Source organism: Phyllobates terribilis, unplaced genomic scaffold (genome assembly GCF_046119375.1).
Source record: "Phyllobates terribilis strain yellow unplaced genomic scaffold, ASM4611937v1 Scaffold_40__1_contigs__length_11209783, whole genome shotgun sequence".
NCBI lineage: Eukaryota > Metazoa > Chordata > Amphibia > Anura > Dendrobatidae > Phyllobates > Phyllobates terribilis.
Genome location: NW_027362800.1, coordinates 6423390 through 6440298, shown reverse-complemented (window position 1 = coordinate 6440298; position 16909 = coordinate 6423390). Strand labels below are relative to the sequence as shown.

At 45.3% G+C, this 16909-nt stretch overlaps 13 non-coding genes across 13 annotated transcripts; all 13 read left to right on the top strand.

Moving 5' to 3' along the window:
• Positions 1-868: 868 nt before the first annotated feature.
• On the top strand, positions 869-1059 carry LOC141188573 (U2 spliceosomal RNA). The gene has a single exon (XR_012262657.1). It is a non-coding gene; the product is annotated as a U2 spliceosomal RNA (small nuclear RNA).
• A 1124-nt stretch (positions 1060-2183) lies between these two features.
• Positions 2184-2374, top strand: LOC141188572 (U2 spliceosomal RNA). The gene has a single exon (XR_012262656.1). It is a non-coding gene; the product is annotated as a U2 spliceosomal RNA (small nuclear RNA).
• Positions 2375-3498: 1124 nt separating this feature from the next.
• On the top strand, positions 3499-3689 carry LOC141188571 (U2 spliceosomal RNA). The gene has a single exon (XR_012262655.1). It is a non-coding gene; the product is annotated as a U2 spliceosomal RNA (small nuclear RNA).
• Positions 3690-4812: 1123 nt separating this feature from the next.
• On the top strand, positions 4813-5003 carry LOC141184282 (U2 spliceosomal RNA). Its single transcript, XR_012259052.1, has one exon. It is a non-coding gene; the product is annotated as a U2 spliceosomal RNA (small nuclear RNA).
• Positions 5004-6122: 1119 nt separating this feature from the next.
• Positions 6123-6313, top strand: LOC141188570 (U2 spliceosomal RNA). The gene has a single exon (XR_012262654.1). It is a non-coding gene; the product is annotated as a U2 spliceosomal RNA (small nuclear RNA).
• Positions 6314-7437: 1124 nt separating this feature from the next.
• LOC141188569 (U2 spliceosomal RNA) lies at positions 7438-7628 on the top strand. Its single transcript, XR_012262653.1, has one exon. It is a non-coding gene; the product is annotated as a U2 spliceosomal RNA (small nuclear RNA).
• A 1121-nt stretch (positions 7629-8749) lies between these two features.
• On the top strand, positions 8750-8940 carry LOC141184281 (U2 spliceosomal RNA). The gene has a single exon (XR_012259051.1). It is a non-coding gene; the product is annotated as a U2 spliceosomal RNA (small nuclear RNA).
• A 1126-nt stretch (positions 8941-10066) lies between these two features.
• On the top strand, positions 10067-10257 carry LOC141188568 (U2 spliceosomal RNA). The gene has a single exon (XR_012262652.1). It is a non-coding gene; the product is annotated as a U2 spliceosomal RNA (small nuclear RNA).
• A 1121-nt stretch (positions 10258-11378) lies between these two features.
• Positions 11379-11569, top strand: LOC141188567 (U2 spliceosomal RNA). The gene has a single exon (XR_012262651.1). It is a non-coding gene; the product is annotated as a U2 spliceosomal RNA (small nuclear RNA).
• A 1122-nt stretch (positions 11570-12691) lies between these two features.
• On the top strand, positions 12692-12882 carry LOC141188566 (U2 spliceosomal RNA). Its single transcript, XR_012262650.1, has one exon. It is a non-coding gene; the product is annotated as a U2 spliceosomal RNA (small nuclear RNA).
• Positions 12883-14002: 1120 nt separating this feature from the next.
• LOC141188563 (U2 spliceosomal RNA) lies at positions 14003-14193 on the top strand. The gene has a single exon (XR_012262647.1). It is a non-coding gene; the product is annotated as a U2 spliceosomal RNA (small nuclear RNA).
• Positions 14194-15313: 1120 nt separating this feature from the next.
• On the top strand, positions 15314-15504 carry LOC141188562 (U2 spliceosomal RNA). The gene has a single exon (XR_012262646.1). It is a non-coding gene; the product is annotated as a U2 spliceosomal RNA (small nuclear RNA).
• Positions 15505-16624: 1120 nt separating this feature from the next.
• On the top strand, positions 16625-16815 carry LOC141188561 (U2 spliceosomal RNA). Its single transcript, XR_012262645.1, has one exon. It is a non-coding gene; the product is annotated as a U2 spliceosomal RNA (small nuclear RNA).
• Positions 16816-16909: the final 94 nt, after the last annotated feature.

The window sequence follows — 16909 nt, the reverse complement described above, 5'->3', positions numbered from 1 at the left end:
GGATAAACAGACATATTAGGCAAGCATTTTGGAGCTTTCACCTAAATAACTACAGGTGGTGAGATAAGCTGCACAATATAATTGACCTTTCAGTATATTGTTGCACACACACCATCTATTTAGCAAATGCCCTTGTTATCAACAGCAGCCTTTTAAACTCACCTGAGCTAACAGGTATGTGAGCTGGTTACTCTGCTGCGCTTAAAATTTCTTTTTTGGTTTGCTACAATGCCTTTTCTGAAACGTTGTCTCCCTCTGCTGGAACACTGACTTCTTTCATTTAATGCCTGCAGACTATAAAAGAGAAACCAACCCAAAAAGTTTGGTTGATTAGTCTGTGGCATTCTTTTAAACTGTTGCTTATGGCGGTCTCTGTGAGCTTCTCAGTGACATTCAGCCATCCAGGTATCCCGCCTGCAGTAGACGGAATGTGGCAATGGAACGCTGGCTGCGCGTGTCATAATAGGCTCTGAGCCTTTATATACCTGCGCACAGCAGCAGCCACATTCAGTCTGCTGCTGGACAGCCAGCAGCAGCAGCAGGAGAGGTAATTAATCAGCAACCCTCCTGCTAAGGGTAGACAGCTGCTCGTTCCACCCCCCCCCCCCGCCTTTATTGGTTCTCCTCCCTTCCAACGGTGTTGAGGCGGGTGGGAACAGCCGGGGGTTGAGGGTACTGTGCTAAAAGAGGTGGAGTTATGCAGATCTAAAACGCGTGGATTGCAGCAGCAGCAAGCCAAAAAGTGCAGGCATGTGAGGGATCTAGAGGTTGACAGCATGTCTTCTTAACGGGAGTCCAGGTGGCCATCTCCACAAATGGACTTTTCAGAATCCTTGGGTGGCACCGTAGTCGGAAACCAATTCTGGTTATCGCTTCTCGGCCTTTTGGCTAAGATCAAGTGTAGTATCTGTTCTTATCAGTTTAATATCTGATACGTCCCCTATCTGGGGACCATATATTAAATGGATTTTTAGAACAGGGAGATGGAAAAAGAGCTTGCTCTGTCCACTCCACGCATTGACCTGGTATTGCAGTATCTCCAGGACCGGTGCACCCCTTCTTTAATGCAGTTTCTAAAATCAGAAAGAATTGAATTCAATGCTTTTTGTTCATTTTGCTTGTTTGTCGGATTTTGGGATGGACTCTTTGGCTTTGCTTTTCTTCTCCTCATTGGATTTTTCATGTTAAAAGTTGCAGAAGCCAGATGACAAGCTCATTTTGGTTCAACTTCAGCAACTGTGCATTGCATTGCCATGTAATGTAATGTAATGCAATGCTATCTATCTAGCTCTCCCTCTATACTTCCTTTTGGATAAACAGACATATTAGGCAAGCATTTTGGAGCTTTCACCTAAATAACTACAGGTGGTGAGATAAGCTGCACAATATAATTGACCTTTCAGTATATTGTTGCACACACACCATCTATTTAGCAAATGCCCTTGTTATCAACAGCAGCCTTTTAAACTCACCTGAGCTAACAGGTATGTGAGCTGGTTACTCTGCTGCGCTTAAAATTTCTTTTTTGGTTTGCTACAATGCCTTTTCTGAAACGTTGTCTCCCTCTGCTGGAACACTGACTTCTTTCATTTAATGCCTGCAGACTATAAAAGAGAAACCAACCCAAAAAGTTTGGTTGATTAGTCTGTGGCATTCTTTTAAACTGTTGCTTATGGCGGTCTCTGTGAGCTTCTCAGTGACATTCAGCCATCCAGGTATCCCGCCTGCAGTAGGCGGAATGTGGCAATGGAACGCTGGCTGCGCGTGTCATAATAGGCTCTGAGCCTTTATATACCTGCGCACAGCAGCAGCCACCTTCAGTCTGCTGCTGGACAGCCAGCAGCAGCAGCAGCAGCAGGAGAGGTAATTAATCAGCAACCCTCCTGCTAAGGGTAGACAGCTGCTCGTTCCACCCCCCCCCCCGCCTTAATTTGTTCTCCTCCCTTCCAACGGTGTTGAGGCGGGTGGGAACAGCCGGGGGTTGAGGGTACTGTGCTAAAAGAGGTGGAGTTATGCAGATCTAAAACGCGTGGATTGCAGCAGCAGCAAGCCGAAAAGTGCAGGCATGTGAGGGATCTAGAGGTTGACAGCATGTCTTCTTAACGGGAGTCCAGGTGGCCATCTCCACAAATGGACTTTTCAGAATCCTTGGGTGGCACCGTAGTCGGAAACCAATTCTGGTTATCGCTTCTCGGCCTTTTGGCTAAGATCAAGTGTAGTATCTGTTCTTATCAGTTTAATATCTGATACGTCCCCTATCTGGGGACCATATATTAAATGGATTTTTAGAACAGGGAGATGGAAAAAGAGCTTGCTCTGTCCACTCCACGCATTGACCTGGTATTGCAGTATCTCCAGGACCGGTGCACCCCTTCTTTAATGCAGTTTCTAAAATCAGAAAGAATTGAATTCAATGCTTTTTGTTCATTTTGCTTGTTTGTCGGATTTTGGGATGGACTCTTTGGCTTTGCTTTTCTTCTCCTCATTGGATTTTTCATGTTAAAAGTTGCAGAAGCCAGATGACAAGCTCATTTTGGTTCAACTTCAGCAACTGTGCATTGCATTGCCATGTAATGTAATGTAATGCAATGCTATCTATCTAGCTCTCCCTCTATACTTCCTTTTGGATAAACAGACATATTAGGCAAGCATTTTGGAGCTTTCACCTAAATAACTACAGGTGGTGAGATAAGCTGCACAATATAATTGACCTTTCAGTATATTGTTGCACACACACCATCTATTTAGCAAATGCCCTTGTTATCAACAGCAGCCTTTTAAACTCACCTGAGCTAACAGGTATGTGAGCTGGTTACTCTGCTGCGCTTAAAATTTCTTTTTTGGTTTGCTACAATGCCTTTTCTGAAACGTTGTCTCCCTCTGCTGGAACACTGACTTCTTTCATTTAATGCCTGCAGACTATAAAAGAGAAACCAACCCAAAAAGTTTGGTTGATTAGTCTGTGGCATTCTTTTAAACTGTTGCTTATGGCGGTCTCTGTGAGCTTCTCAGTGACATTCAGCCATCCAGGTATCCCGCCTGCAGTAGGCGGAATGTGGCAATGGAACGCTGGCTGCGCGTGTCATAATAGGCTCTGAGCCTTTATATACCTGCGCACAGCAGCAGCCACCTTCAGTCTGCTGCTGGACAGCCAGCAGCAGCAGCAGCAGCAGGAGAGGTAATTAATCAGCAACCCTCCTGCTAAGGGTAGACAGCTGCTCGTTCCACCCCCCCCCCCGCCTTAATTTGTTCTCCTCCCTTCCAACGGTGTTGAGGCGGGTGGGAACAGCCGGGGGTTGAGGGTACTGTGCTAAAAGAGGTGGAGTTATGCAGATCTAAAACGCGTGGATTGCAGCAGCAGCAAGCCGAAAAGTGCAGGCATGTGAGGGATCTAGAGGTTGACAGCATGTCTTCTTAACGGGAGTCCAGGTGGCCATCTCCACAAATGGACTTTTCAGAATCCTTGGGTGGCACCGTAGTCGGAAACCAATTCTGGTTATCGCTTCTCGGCCTTTTGGCTAAGATCAAGTGTAGTATCTGTTCTTATCAGTTTAATATCTGATACGTCCCCTATCTGGGGACCATATATTAAATGGATTTTTAGAACAGGGAGATGGAAAAAGAGCTTGCTCTGTCCACTCCACGCATTGACCTGGTATTGCAGTATCTCCAGGACCGGTGCACCCCTTCTTTAATGCAGTTTCTAAAATCAGAAAGAATTGAATTCAATGCTTTTTGTTCATTTTGCTTGTTTGTCGGATTTTGGGATGGACTCTTTGGCTTTGCTTTTCTTCTCCTCATTGGATTTTTCATGTTAAAAGTTGCAGAAGCCAGATGACAAGCTCATTTTGGTTCAACTTCAGCAACTGTGCATTGCATTGCCATGTAATGTAATGTAATGCAATGCTATCTATCTAGCTCTCCCTCTATACTTCCTTTTGGATAAACAGACATATTAGGCAAGCATTTTGGAGCTTTCACCTAAATAACTACAGGTGGTGAGATAAGCTGCACAATATAATTGACCTTTCAGTATATTGTTGCACACACACCATCTATTTAGCAAATGCCCTTGTTATCAACAGCAGCCTTTTAAACTCACCTGAGCTAACAGGTATGTGAGCTGGTTACTCTGCTGCGCTTAAAATTTCTTTTTTGGTTTGCTACAATGCCTTTTCTGAAACGTTGTCTCCCTCTGCTGGAACACTGACTTCTTTCATTTAATGCCTGCAGACTATAAAAGAGAAACCAACCCAAAAAGTTTGGTTGATTAGTCTGTGGCATTCTTTTAAACTGTTGCTTATGGCGGTCTCTGTGAGCTTCTCAGTGACATTCAGCCATCCAGGTATCCCGCCTGCAGTAGACGGAATGTGGCAATGGAACGCTGGCTGCGCGTGTCATAATAGGCTCTGAGCCTTTATATACCTGCGCACAGCAGCAGCCACCTTCAGTCTGCTGCTGGACAGCCAGCAGCAGCAGCAGCAGGAGAGGTAATTAATCAGCAACCCTCCTGCTAAGGGTAGACAGCTGCTCGTTCCACCCCCCCCCCCCCGCCTTTATTGGTTCTCCTCCCTTCCAACGGTGTTGAGGCGGGTGGGAACAGCCGGGGGTTGAGGGTACTGTGCTAAAAGAGGTGGAGTTATGCAGATCTAAAACGCGTGGATTGCAGCAGCAGCAAGCCGAAAAGTGCAGGCATGTGAGGGATCTAGAGGTTGACAGCATGTCTTCTTAACGGGAGTCCAGGTGGCCATCTCCACAAATGGACTTTTCAGAATCCTTGGGTGGCACCGTAGTCGGAAACCAATTCTGGTTATCGCTTCTCGGCCTTTTGGCTAAGATCAAGTGTAGTATCTGTTCTTATCAGTTTAATATCTGATACGTCCCCTATCTGGGGACCATACATTAAATGGATTTTTAGAACAGGGAGATGGAAAAAGAGCTTGCTCTGTCCACTCCACGCATTGACCTGGTATTGCAGTATCTCCAGGACCGGTGCACCCCTTCTTTAATGCAGTTTCTAAAATCAGAAAGAATTGAATTCAATGCTTTTTGTTCATTTTGCTTGTTTGTCGGATTTTGGGATGGACTCTTTGGCTTTGCTTTTCTTCTCCTCATTGGATTTTTCATGTTAAAAGTTGCAGAAGCCAGATGACAAGCTCATTTTGGTTCAACTTCAGCAACTGTGCGTTGCATTGCCATGTAATGTAATGTAATGCAATGCTATCTATCTAGCTCTCCCTCTATACTTCCTTTTGGATAAACAGACATATTAGGCAAGCATTTTGGAGCTTTCACCTAAATAACTACAGGTGGTGAGATAAGCTGCACAATATAATTGACCTTTCAGTATATTGTTGCACACACACCATCTATTTAGCAAATGCCCTTGTTATCAACAGCAGCCTTTTAAACTCACCTGAGCTAACAGGTATGTGAGCTGGTTACTCTGCTGCGCTTAAAATTTCTTTTTTGGTTTGCTACAATGCCTTTTCTGAAACGTTGTCTCCCTCTGCTGGAACACTGACTTCTTTCATTTAATGCCTGCAGACTATAAAAGAGAAACCAACCCAAAAAGTTTGGTTGATTAGTCTGTGGCATTCTTTTAAACTGTTGCTTATGGCGGTCTCTGTGAGCTTCTCAGTGACATTCAGCCATCCAGGTATCCCGCCTGCAGTAGGCGGAATGTGGCAATGGAACGCTGGCTGCGCGTGTCATAATAGGCTCTGAGCCTTTATATACCTGCGCACAGCAGCAGCCACATTCAGTCTGCTGCTGGACAGCCAGCAGCAGCAGCAGGAGAGGTAATTAATCAGCAACCCTCCTGCTAAGGGTAGACAGCTGCTCGTTCCACCCCCCCCCCCCGCCTTTATTGGTTCTCCTCCCTTCCAACGGTGTTGAGGCGGGTGGGAACAGCCGGGGGTTGAGGGTACTGTGCTAAAAGAGGTGGAGTTATGCAGATCTAAAACGCGTGGATTGCAGCAGCAGCAAGCCGAAAAGTGCAGGCATGTGAGGGATCTAGAGGTTGACAGCATGTCTTCTTAACGGGAGTCCAGGTGGCCATCTCCACAAATGGACTTTTCAGAATCCTTGGGTGGCACCGTAGTCGGAAACCAATTCTGGTTATCGCTTCTCGGCCTTTTGGCTAAGATCAAGTGTAGTATCTGTTCTTATCAGTTTAATATCTGATACGTCCCCTATCTGGGGACCATATATTAAATGGATTTTTAGAACAGGGAGATGGAAAAAGAGCTTGCTCTGTCCACTCCACGCATTGACCTGGTATTGCAGTATCTCCAGGACCGGTGCACCCCTTCTTTAATGCAGTTTCTAAAATCAGAAAGAATTGAATTCAATGCTTTTTGTTCATTTTGCTTGTTTGTCGGATTTTGGGATGGACTCTTTGGCTTTGCTTTTCTTCTCCTCATTGGATTTTTCATGTTAAAAGTTGCAGAAGCCAGATGACAAGCTCATTTTGGTTCAACTTCAGCAACTGTGCATTGCATTGCCATGTAATGTAATGTAATGCAATGCTATCTATCTAGCTCTCCCTCTATACTTCCTTTTGGATAAACAGACATATTAGGCAAGCATTTTGGAGCTTTCACCTAAATAACTACAGGTGGTGAGATAAGCTGCACAATATAATTGACCTTTCAGTATATTGTTGCACACACACCATCTATTTAGCAAATGCCCTTGTTATCAACAGCAGCCTTTTAAACTCACCTGAGCTAACAGGTATGTGAGCTGGTTACTCTGCTGCGCTTAAAATTTCTTTTTTGGTTTGCTACAATGCCTTTTCTGAAACGTTGTCTCCCTCTGCTGGAACACTGACTTCTTTCATTTAATGCCTGCAGACTATAAAAGAGAAACCAACCCAAAAAGTTTGGTTGATTAGTCTGTGGCATTCTTTTAAACTGTTGCTTATGGCGGTCTCTGTGAGCTTCTCAGTGACATTCAGCCATCCAGGTATCCTGCCTGCAGTAGGCGGAATGTGGCAATGGAACGCTGGCTGCGCGTGTCATAATAGGCTCTGAGCCTTTATATACCTGCGCACAGCAGCAGCCACCTTCAGTCTGCTGCTGGACAGCCAGCAGCAGCAGCAGCAGCAGGAGAGGTAATTAATCAGCAACCCTCCTGCTAAGGGTAGACAGCTGCTCGTTCCACCCCCCCCCCCGCCTTAATTTGTTCTCCTCCCTTCCAACGGTGTTGAGGCGGGTGGGAACAGCCGGGGGTTGAGGGTACTGTGCTAAAAGAGGTGGAGTTATGCAGATCTAAAACGCGTGGATTGCAGCAGCAGCAAGCCGAAAAGTGCAGGCATGTGAGGGATCTAGAGGTTGACAGCATGTCTTCTTAACGGGAGTCCAGGTGGCCATCTCCACAAATGGACTTTTCAGAATCCTTGGGTGGCACCGTAGTCGGAAACCAATTCTGGTTATCGCTTCTCGGCCTTTTGGCTAAGATCAAGTGTAGTATCTGTTCTTATCAGTTTAATATCTGATACGTCCCCTATCTGGGGACCATATATTAAATGGATTTTTAGAACAGGGAGATGGAAAAAGAGCTTGCTCTGTCCACTCCACGCATTGACCTGGTATTGCAGTATCTCCAGGACCGGTGCACCCCTTCTTTAATGCAGTTTCTAAAATCAGAAAGAATTGAATTCAATGCTTTTTGTTCATTTTGCTTGTTTGTCGGATTTTGGGATGGACTCTTTGGCTTTGCTTTTCTTCTCCTCATTGGATTTTTCATGTTAAAAGTTGCAGAAGCCAGATGACAAGCTCATTTTGGTTCAACTTCAGCAACTGTGCATTGCATTGCCATGTAATGTAATGTAATGCAATGCTATCTATCTAGCTCTCCCTCTATACTTCCTTTTGGATAAACAGACATATTAGGCAAGCATTTTGGAGCTTTCACCTAAATAACTACAGGTGGTGAGATAAGCTGCACAATATAATTGACCTTTCAGTATATTGTTGCACACACACCATCTATTTAGCAAATGCCCTTGTTATCAACAGCAGCCTTTTAAACTCACCTGAGCTAACAGGTATGTGAGCTGGTTACTCTGCTGCGCTTAAAATTTCTTTTTTGGTTTGCTACAATGCCTTTTCTGAAACGTTGTCTCCCTCTGCTGGAACACTGACTTCTTTCATTTAATGCCTGCAGACTATAAAAGAGAAACCAACCCAAAAAGTTTGGTTGATTAGTCTGTGGCATTCTTTTAAACTGTTGCTTATGGCGGTCTCTGTGAGCTTCTCAGTGACATTCAGCCATCCAGGTATCCCGCCTGCAGTAGACGGAATGTGGCAATGGAACGCTGGCTGCGCGTGTCATAATAGGCTCTGAGCCTTTATATACCTGCGCACAGCAGCAGCCACCTTCAGTCTGCTGCTGGACAGCCAGCAGCAGCAGCAGCAGGAGAGGTAATTAATCAGCAACCTCCTGCTAAGGGTAGACAGCTGCTCGTTCCACCCCCCCCCCCCGCCTTTATTGGTTCTCCTCCCTTCCAACGGTGTTGAGGCGGGTGGGAACAGCCGGGGGTTGAGGGTACTGTGCTAAAAGAGGTGGAGTTATGCAGATCTAAAACGCGTGGATTGCAGCAGCAGCAAGCCGAAAAGTGCAGGCATGTGAGGGATCTAGAGGTTGACAGCATGTCTTCTTAACGGGAGTCCAGGTGGCCATCTCCACAAATGGACTTTTCAGAATCCTTGGGTGGCACCGTAGTCGGAAACCAATTCTGGTTATCGCTTCTCGGCCTTTTGGCTAAGATCAAGTGTAGTATCTGTTCTTATCAGTTTAATATCTGATACGTCCCCTATCTGGGGACCATACATTAAATGGATTTTTAGAACAGGGAGATGGAAAAAGAGCTTGCTCTGTCCACTCCACGCATTGACCTGGTATTGCAGTATCTCCAGGACCGGTGCACCCCTTCTTTAATGCAGTTTCTAAAATCAGAAAGAATTGAATTCAATGCTTTTTGTTCATTTTGCTTGTTTGTCGGATTTTGGGATGGACTCTTTGGCTTTGCTTTTCTTCTCCTCATTGGATTTTTCATGTTAAAAGTTGCAGAAGCCAGATGACAAGCTCATTTTGGTTCAACTTCAGCAACTGTGCGTTGCATTGCCATGTAATGTAATGTAATGCAATGCTATCTATCTAGCTCTCCCTCTATACTTCCTTTTGGATAAACAGACATATTAGGCAAGCATTTTGGAGCTTTCACCTAAATAACTACAGGTGGTGAGATAAGCTGCACAATATAATTGACCTTTCAGTATATTGTTGCACACACACCATCTATTTAGCAAATGCCCTTGTTATCAACAGCAGCCTTTTAAACTCACCTGAGCTAACAGGTATGTGAGCTGGTTACTCTGCTGCGCTTAAAATTTCTTTTTTGGTTTGCTACAATGCCTTTTCTGAAACGTTGTCTCCCTCTGCTGGAACACTGACTTCTTTCATTTAATGCCTGCAGACTATAAAAGAGAAACCAACCCAAAAAGTTTGGTTGATTAGTCTGTGGCATTCTTTTAAACTGTTGCTTATGGCGGTCTCTGTGAGCTTCTCAGTGACATTCAGCCATCCAGGTATCCCGCCTGCAGTAGGCGGAATGTGGCAATGGAACGCTGGCTGCGCGTGTCATAATAGGCTCTGAGCCTTTATATACCTGCGCACAGCAGCAGCCACCTTCAGTCTGCTGCTGGACAGCCAGCAGCAGCAGCAGCAGCAGGAGAGGTAATTAATCAGCAACCCTCCTGCTAAGGGTAGACAGCTGCTCGTTCCACCCCCCCCCCCCCGCCTTAATTTGTTCTCCTCCCTTCCAACGGTGTTGAGGCGGGTGGGAACAGCCGGGGGTTGAGGGTACTGTGCTAAAAGAGGTGGAGTTATGCAGATCTAAAACGCGTGGATTGCAGCAGCAGCAAGCCGAAAAGTGCAGGCATGTGAGGGATCTAGAGGTTGACAGCATGTCTTCTTAACGGGAGTCCAGGTGGCCATCTCCACAAATGGACTTTTCAGAATCCTTGGGTGGCACCGTAGTCGTAAACCAATTCTGGTTATCGCTTCTCGGCCTTTTGGCTAAGATCAAGTGTAGTATCTGTTCTTATCAGTTTAATATCTGATACGTCCCCTATCTGGGGACCATATATTAAATGGATTTTTAGAACAGGGAGATGGAAAAAGAGCTTGCTCTGTCCACTCCACGCATTGACCTGGTATTGCAGTATCTCCAGGACCGGTGCACCCCTTCTTTAATGCAGTTTCTAAAATCAGAAAGAATTGAATTCAATGCTTTTTGTTCATTTTGCTTGTTTGTCGGATTTTGGGATGGACTCTTTGGCTTTGCTTTTCTTCTCCTCATTGGATTTTTCATGTTAAAAGTTGCAGAAGCCAGATGACAAGCTCATTTTGGTTCAACTTCAGCAACTGTGCATTGCATTGCCATGTAATGTAATGTAATGCAATGCTATCTATCTAGCTCTCCCTCTATACTTCCTTTTGGATAAACAGACATATTAGGCAAGCATTTTGGAGCTTTCACCTAAATAACTACAGGTGGTGAGATAAGCTGCACAATATAATTGACCTTTCAGTATATTGTTGCACACACACCATCTATTTAGCAAATGCCCTTGTTATCAACAGCAGCCTTTTAAACTCACCTGAGCTAACAGGTATGTGAGCTGGTTACTCTGCTGCGCTTAAAATTTCTTTTTTGGTTTGCTACAATGCCTTTTCTGAAACGTTGTCTCCCTCTGCTGGAACACTGACTTCTTTCATTTAATGCCTGCAGACTATAAAAGAGAAACCAACCCAAAAAGTTTGGTTGATTAGTCTGTGGCATTCTTTTAAACTGTTGCTTATGGCGGTCTCTGTGAGCTTCTCAGTGACATTCAGCCATCCAGGTATCCCGCCTGCAGTAGACGGAATGTGGCAATGGAACGCTGGCTGCGCGTGTCATAATAGGCTCTGAGCCTTTATATACCTGCGCACAGCAGCAGCCACCTTCAGTCTGCTGCTGGACAGCCAGCAGCAGCAGCAGCAGGAGAGGTAATTAATCAGCAACCCTCCTGCTAAGGGTAGACAGCTGCTCGTTCCACCCCCCCCCCCGCCTTAATTGGTTCTCCTCCCTTCCAACGGTGTTGAGGCGGGTGGGAACAGCCGGGGGTTGAGGGTACTGTGCTAAAAGAGGTGGAGTTATGCAGATCTAAAACGCGTGGATTGCAGCAGCAGCAAGCCGAAAAGTGCAGGCATGTGAGGGATCTAGAGGTTGACAGCATGTCTTCTTAACGGGAGTCCAGGTGGCCATCTCCACAAATGGACTTTTCAGAATCCTTGGGTGGCACCGTAGTCGTAAACCAATTCTGGTTATCGCTTCTCGGCCTTTTGGCTAAGATCAAGTGTAGTATCTGTTCTTATCAGTTTAATATCTGATACGTCCCCTATCTGGGGACCATATATTAAATGGATTTTTAGAACAGGGAGATGGAAAAAGAGCTTGCTCTGTCCACTCCACGCATTGACCTGGTATTGCAGTATCTCCAGGACCGGTGCACCCCTTCTTTAATGCAGTTTCTAAAATCAGAAAGAATTGAATTCAATGCTTTTTGTTCATTTTGCTTGTTTGTCGGATTTTGGGATGGACTCTTTGGCTTTGCTTTTCTTCTCCTCATTGGATTTTTCATGTTAAAAGTTGCAGAAGCCAGATGACAAGCTCATTTTGGTTCAACTTCAGCAACTGTGCATTGCATTGCCATGTAATGTAATGTAATGCAATGCTATCTATCTAGCTCTCCCTCTATACTTCCTTTTGGATAAACAGACATATTAGGCAAGCATTTTGGAGCTTTCACCTAAATAACTACAGGTGGTGAGATAAGCTGCACAATATAATTGACCTTTCAGTATATTGTTGCACACACACCATCTATTTAGCAAATGCCCTTGTTATCAACAGCAGCCTTTTAAACTCACCTGAGCTAACAGGTATGTGAGCTGGTTACTCTGCTGCGCTTAAAATTTCTTTTTTGGTTTGCTACAATGCCTTTTCTGAAACGTTGTCTCCCTCTGCTGGAACACTGACTTCTTTCATTTAATGCCTGCAGACTATAAAAGAGAAACCAACCCAAAAAGTTTGGTTGATTAGTCTGTGGCATTCTTTTAAACTGTTGCTTATGGCGGTCTCTGTGAGCTTCTCAGTGACATTCAGCCATCCAGGTATCCCGCCTGCAGTAGACGGAATGTGGCAATGGAACGCTGGCTGCGCGTGTCATAATAGGCTCTGAGCCTTTATATACCTGCGCACAGCAGCAGCCACCTTCAGTCTGCTGCTGGACAGCCAGCAGCAGCAGCAGCAGGAGAGGTAATTAATCAGCAACCCTCCTGCTAAGGGTAGACAGCTGCTCGTTCCACCCCCCCCCCCCGCCTTAATTGGTTCTCCTCCCTTCCAACGGTGTTGAGGCGGGTGGGAACAGCCGGGGGTTGAGGGTACTGTGCTAAAAGAGGTGGAGTTATGCAGATCTAAAACGCGTGGATTGCAGCAGCAGCAAGCCGAAAAGTGCAGGCATGTGAGGGATCTAGAGGTTGACAGCATGTCTTCTTAACGGGAGTCCAGGTGGCCATCTCCACAAATGGACTTTTCAGAATCCTTGGGTGGCACCGTAGTCGGAAACCAATTCTGGTTATCGCTTCTCGGCCTTTTGGCTAAGATCAAGTGTAGTATCTGTTCTTATCAGTTTAATATCTGATACGTCCCCTATCTGGGGACCATATATTAAATGGATTTTTAGAACAGGGAGATGGAAAAAGAGCTTGCTCTGTCCACTCCACGCATTGACCTGGTATTGCAGTATCTCCAGGACCGGTGCACCCCTTCTTTAATGCAGTTTCTAAAATCAGAAAGAATTGAATTCAATGCTTTTTGTTCATTTTGCTTGTTTGTCGGATTTTGGGATGGACTCTTTGGCTTTGCTTTTCTTCTCCTCATTGGATTTTTCATGTTAAAAGTTGCAGAAGCCAGATGACAAGCTCATTTTGGTTCAACTTCAGCAACTGTGCATTGCATTGCCATGTAATGTAATGTAATGCAATGCTATCTATCTAGCTCTCCCTCTATACTTCCTTTTGGATAAACAGACATATTAGGCAAGCATTTTGGAGCTTTCACCTAAATAACTACAGGTGGTGAGATAAGCTGCACAATATAATTGACCTTTCAGTATATTGTTGCACACACACCATCTATTTAGCAAATGCCCTTGTTATCAACAGCAGCCTTTTAAACTCACCTGAGCTAACAGGTATGTGAGCTGGTTACTCTGCTGCGCTTAAAATTTCTTTTTTGGTTTGCTACAATGCCTTTTCTGAAACGTTGTCTCCCTCTGCTGGAACACTGACTTCTTTCATTTAATGCCTGCAGACTATAAAAGAGAAACCAACCCAAAAAGTTTGGTTGATTAGTCTGTGGCATTCTTTTAAACTGTTTCTTATGGCGGTCTCTGTGAGCTTCTCAGTGACATTCAGCCATCCAGGTATCCCGCCTGCAGTAGACGGAATGTGGCAATGGAACGCTGGCTGCGCGTGTCATAATAGGCTCTGAGCCTTTATATACCTGCGCACAGCAGCAGCCACCTTCAGTCTGCTGCTGGACAGCCAGCAGCAGCAGCAGCAGGAGAGGTAATTAATCAGCAACCCTCCTGCTAAGGGTAGACAGCTGCTCGTTCCACCCCCCCCCCGCCTTAATTGGTTCTCCTCCCTTCCAACGGTGTTGAGGCGGGTGGGAACAGCCGGGGGTTGAGGGTACTGTGCTAAAAGAGGTGGAGTTATGCAGATCTAAAACGCGTGGATTGCAGCAGCAGCAAGCCGAAAAGTGCAGGCATGTGAGGGATCTAGAGGTTGACAGCATGTCTTCTTAACGGGAGTCCAGGTGGCCATCTCCACAAATGGACTTTTCAGAATCCTTGGGTGGCACCGTAGTCGGAAACCAATTCTGGTTATCGCTTCTCGGCCTTTTGGCTAAGATCAAGTGTAGTATCTGTTCTTATCAGTTTAATATCTGATACGTCCCCTATCTGGGGACCATATATTAAATGGATTTTTAGAACAGGGAGATGGAAAAAGAGCTTGCTCTGTCCACTCCACGCATTGACCTGGTATTGCAGTATCTCCAGGACCGGTGCACCCCTTCTTTAATGCAGTTTCTAAAATCAGAAAGAATTGAATTCAATGATTTTTGTTCATTTTGCTTGTTTGTCGGATTTTGGGATGGACTCTTTGGCTTTGCTTTTCTTCTCCTCATTGGATTTTTCATGTTAAAAGTTGCAGAAGCCAGATGACAAGCTCATTTTGGTTCAACTTCAGCAACTGTGCATTGCATTGCCATGTAATGTAATGTAATGCAATGCTATCTATCTAGCTCTCCCTCTATACTTCCTTTTGGATAAACAGACATATTAGGCAAGCATTTTGGAGCTTTCACCTAAATAACTACAGGTGGTGAGATAAGCTGCACAATATAATTGACCTTTCAGTATATTGTTGCACACACACCATCTATTTAGCAAATGCCCTTGTTATCAACAGCAGCCTTTTAAACTCACCTGAGCTAACAGGTATGTGAGCTGGTTACTCTGCTGCGCTTAAAATTTCTTTTTTGGTTTGCTACAATGCCTTTTCTGAAACGTTGTCTCCCTCTGCTGGAACACTGACTTCTTTCATTTAATGCCTGCAGACTATAAAAGAGAAACCAACCCAAAAAGTTTGGTTGATTAGTCTGTGGCATTCTTTTAAACTGTTGCTTATGGCGGTCTCTGTGAGCTTCTCAGTGACATTCAGCCATCCAGGTATCCCGCCTGCAGTAGACGGAATGTGGCAATGGAACGCTGGCTGCGCGTGTCATAATAGGCTCTGAGCCTTTATATACCTGCGCACAGCAGCAGCCACCTTCAGTCTGCTGCTGGACAGCCAGCAGCAGCAGCAGCAGGAGAGGTAATTAATCAGCAACCCTCCTGCTAAGGGTAGACAGCTGCTCGTTGCACCCCCCCCCCGCCTTAATTGGTTCTCCTCCCTTCCAACGGTGTTGAGGCGGGTGGGAACAGCCGGGGGTTGAGGGTACTGTGCTAAAAGAGGTGGAGTTATGCAGATCTAAAACGCGTGGATTGCAGCAGCAGCAAGCCGAAAAGTGCAGGCATGTGAGGGATCTAGAGGTTGACAGCATGTCTTCTTAACGGGAGTCCAGGTGGCCATCTCCACAAATGGACTTTTCAGAATCCTTGGGTGGCACCGTAGTCGGAAACCAATTCTGGTTATCGCTTCTCGGCCTTTTGGCTAAGATCAAGTGTAGTATCTGTTCTTATCAGTTTAATATCTGATACGTCCCCTATCTGGGGACCATATATTAAATGGATTTTTAGAACAGGGAGATGGAAAAAGAGCTTGCTCTGTCCACTCCACGCATTGACCTGGTATTGCAGTATCTCCAGGACCGGTGCACCCCTTCTTTAATGCAGTTTCTAAAATCAGAAAGAATTGAATTCAATGATTTTTGTTCATTTTGCATGTTTGTCGGATTTTGGGATGGACTCTTTGGCTTTGCTTTTCTTCTCCTCATTGGATTTTTCATGTTAAAAGCTGCAGAAGCCAGATGACAAGCTCATTTTGGTTCAACTTCAGCAACTGTGCATTGCATTGCCATGTAATGTAATGTAATGCAATGCTATCTATCTAGCTCTCCCTCTATACTTCCTTTTGGATAAACAGACATATTAGGCAAGCATTTTGGAGCTTTCACCTAAATAACTACAGGTGGTGAGATAAGCTGCACAATATAATTGACCTTTCAGTATATTGTTGCACACACACCATCTATTTAGCAAATGCCCTTGTTATCAACAGCAGCCTTTTAAACTCACCTGAGCTAACAGGTATGTGAGCTGGTTACTCTGCTGCGCTTAAAATTTCTTTTTTGGTTTGCTACAATGCCTTTTCTGAAACGTTGTCTCCCTCTGCTGGAACACTGACTTCTTTCATTTAATGCCTGCAGACTATAAAAGAGAAACCAACCCAAAAAGTTTGGTTGATTAGTCTGTGGCATTCTTTTAAACTGTTGCTTATGGCGGTCTCTGTGAGCTTCTCAGTGACATTCAGCCATCCAGGTATCCCGCCTGCAGTAGACGGAATGTGGCAATGGAACGCTGGCTGCGCGTGTCATAATAGGCTCTGAGCCTTTATATACCTGCGCACAGCAGCAGCCACCTTCAGTCTGCTGCTGGACAGCCAGCAGCAGCAGCAGCAGGAGAGGTAATTAATCAGCAACCCTCCTGCTAAGGGTAGACAGCTGCTCGTTCCACCCCCCCCCCGCCTTAATTGGTTCTCCTCCCTTCCGACGGTGTTGAGGCGGGTGGGAACAGCCGGGGGTTGAGGGTACTGTGCTAAAAGAGGTGGAGTTATGCAGATCTAAAACGCGTGGATTGCAGCAGCAGCAAGCCGAAAAGTGCAGGCATGTGAGGGATCTAGAGGTTGACAGCATGTCTTCTTAACGGGAGTCCAGGTGGCCATCTCCACAAATGGACTTTTCAGAATCCTTGGGTGGCACCGTAGTCGGAAACCAATTCTGGTTATCGCTTCTCGGCCTTTTGGCTAAGATCAAGTGTAGTATCTGTTCTTATCAGTTTAATATCTGATACGTCCCCTATCTGGGGACCATATATTAAATGGATTTTTAGAACAGGGAGATGGAAAAAGAGCTTGCTCTGTCCACTCCACGCATTGACCTGGTATTGCAGTATCTCCAGGACCGGTGCACCCCTTCTTTAATGCAGTTTCTAAAATCAGAAAGAATTGAATTCAATGATTTTTGTTCATTTTGCTTGTTTGTCGGATTTTGGGATGGACTCTTTGGCTT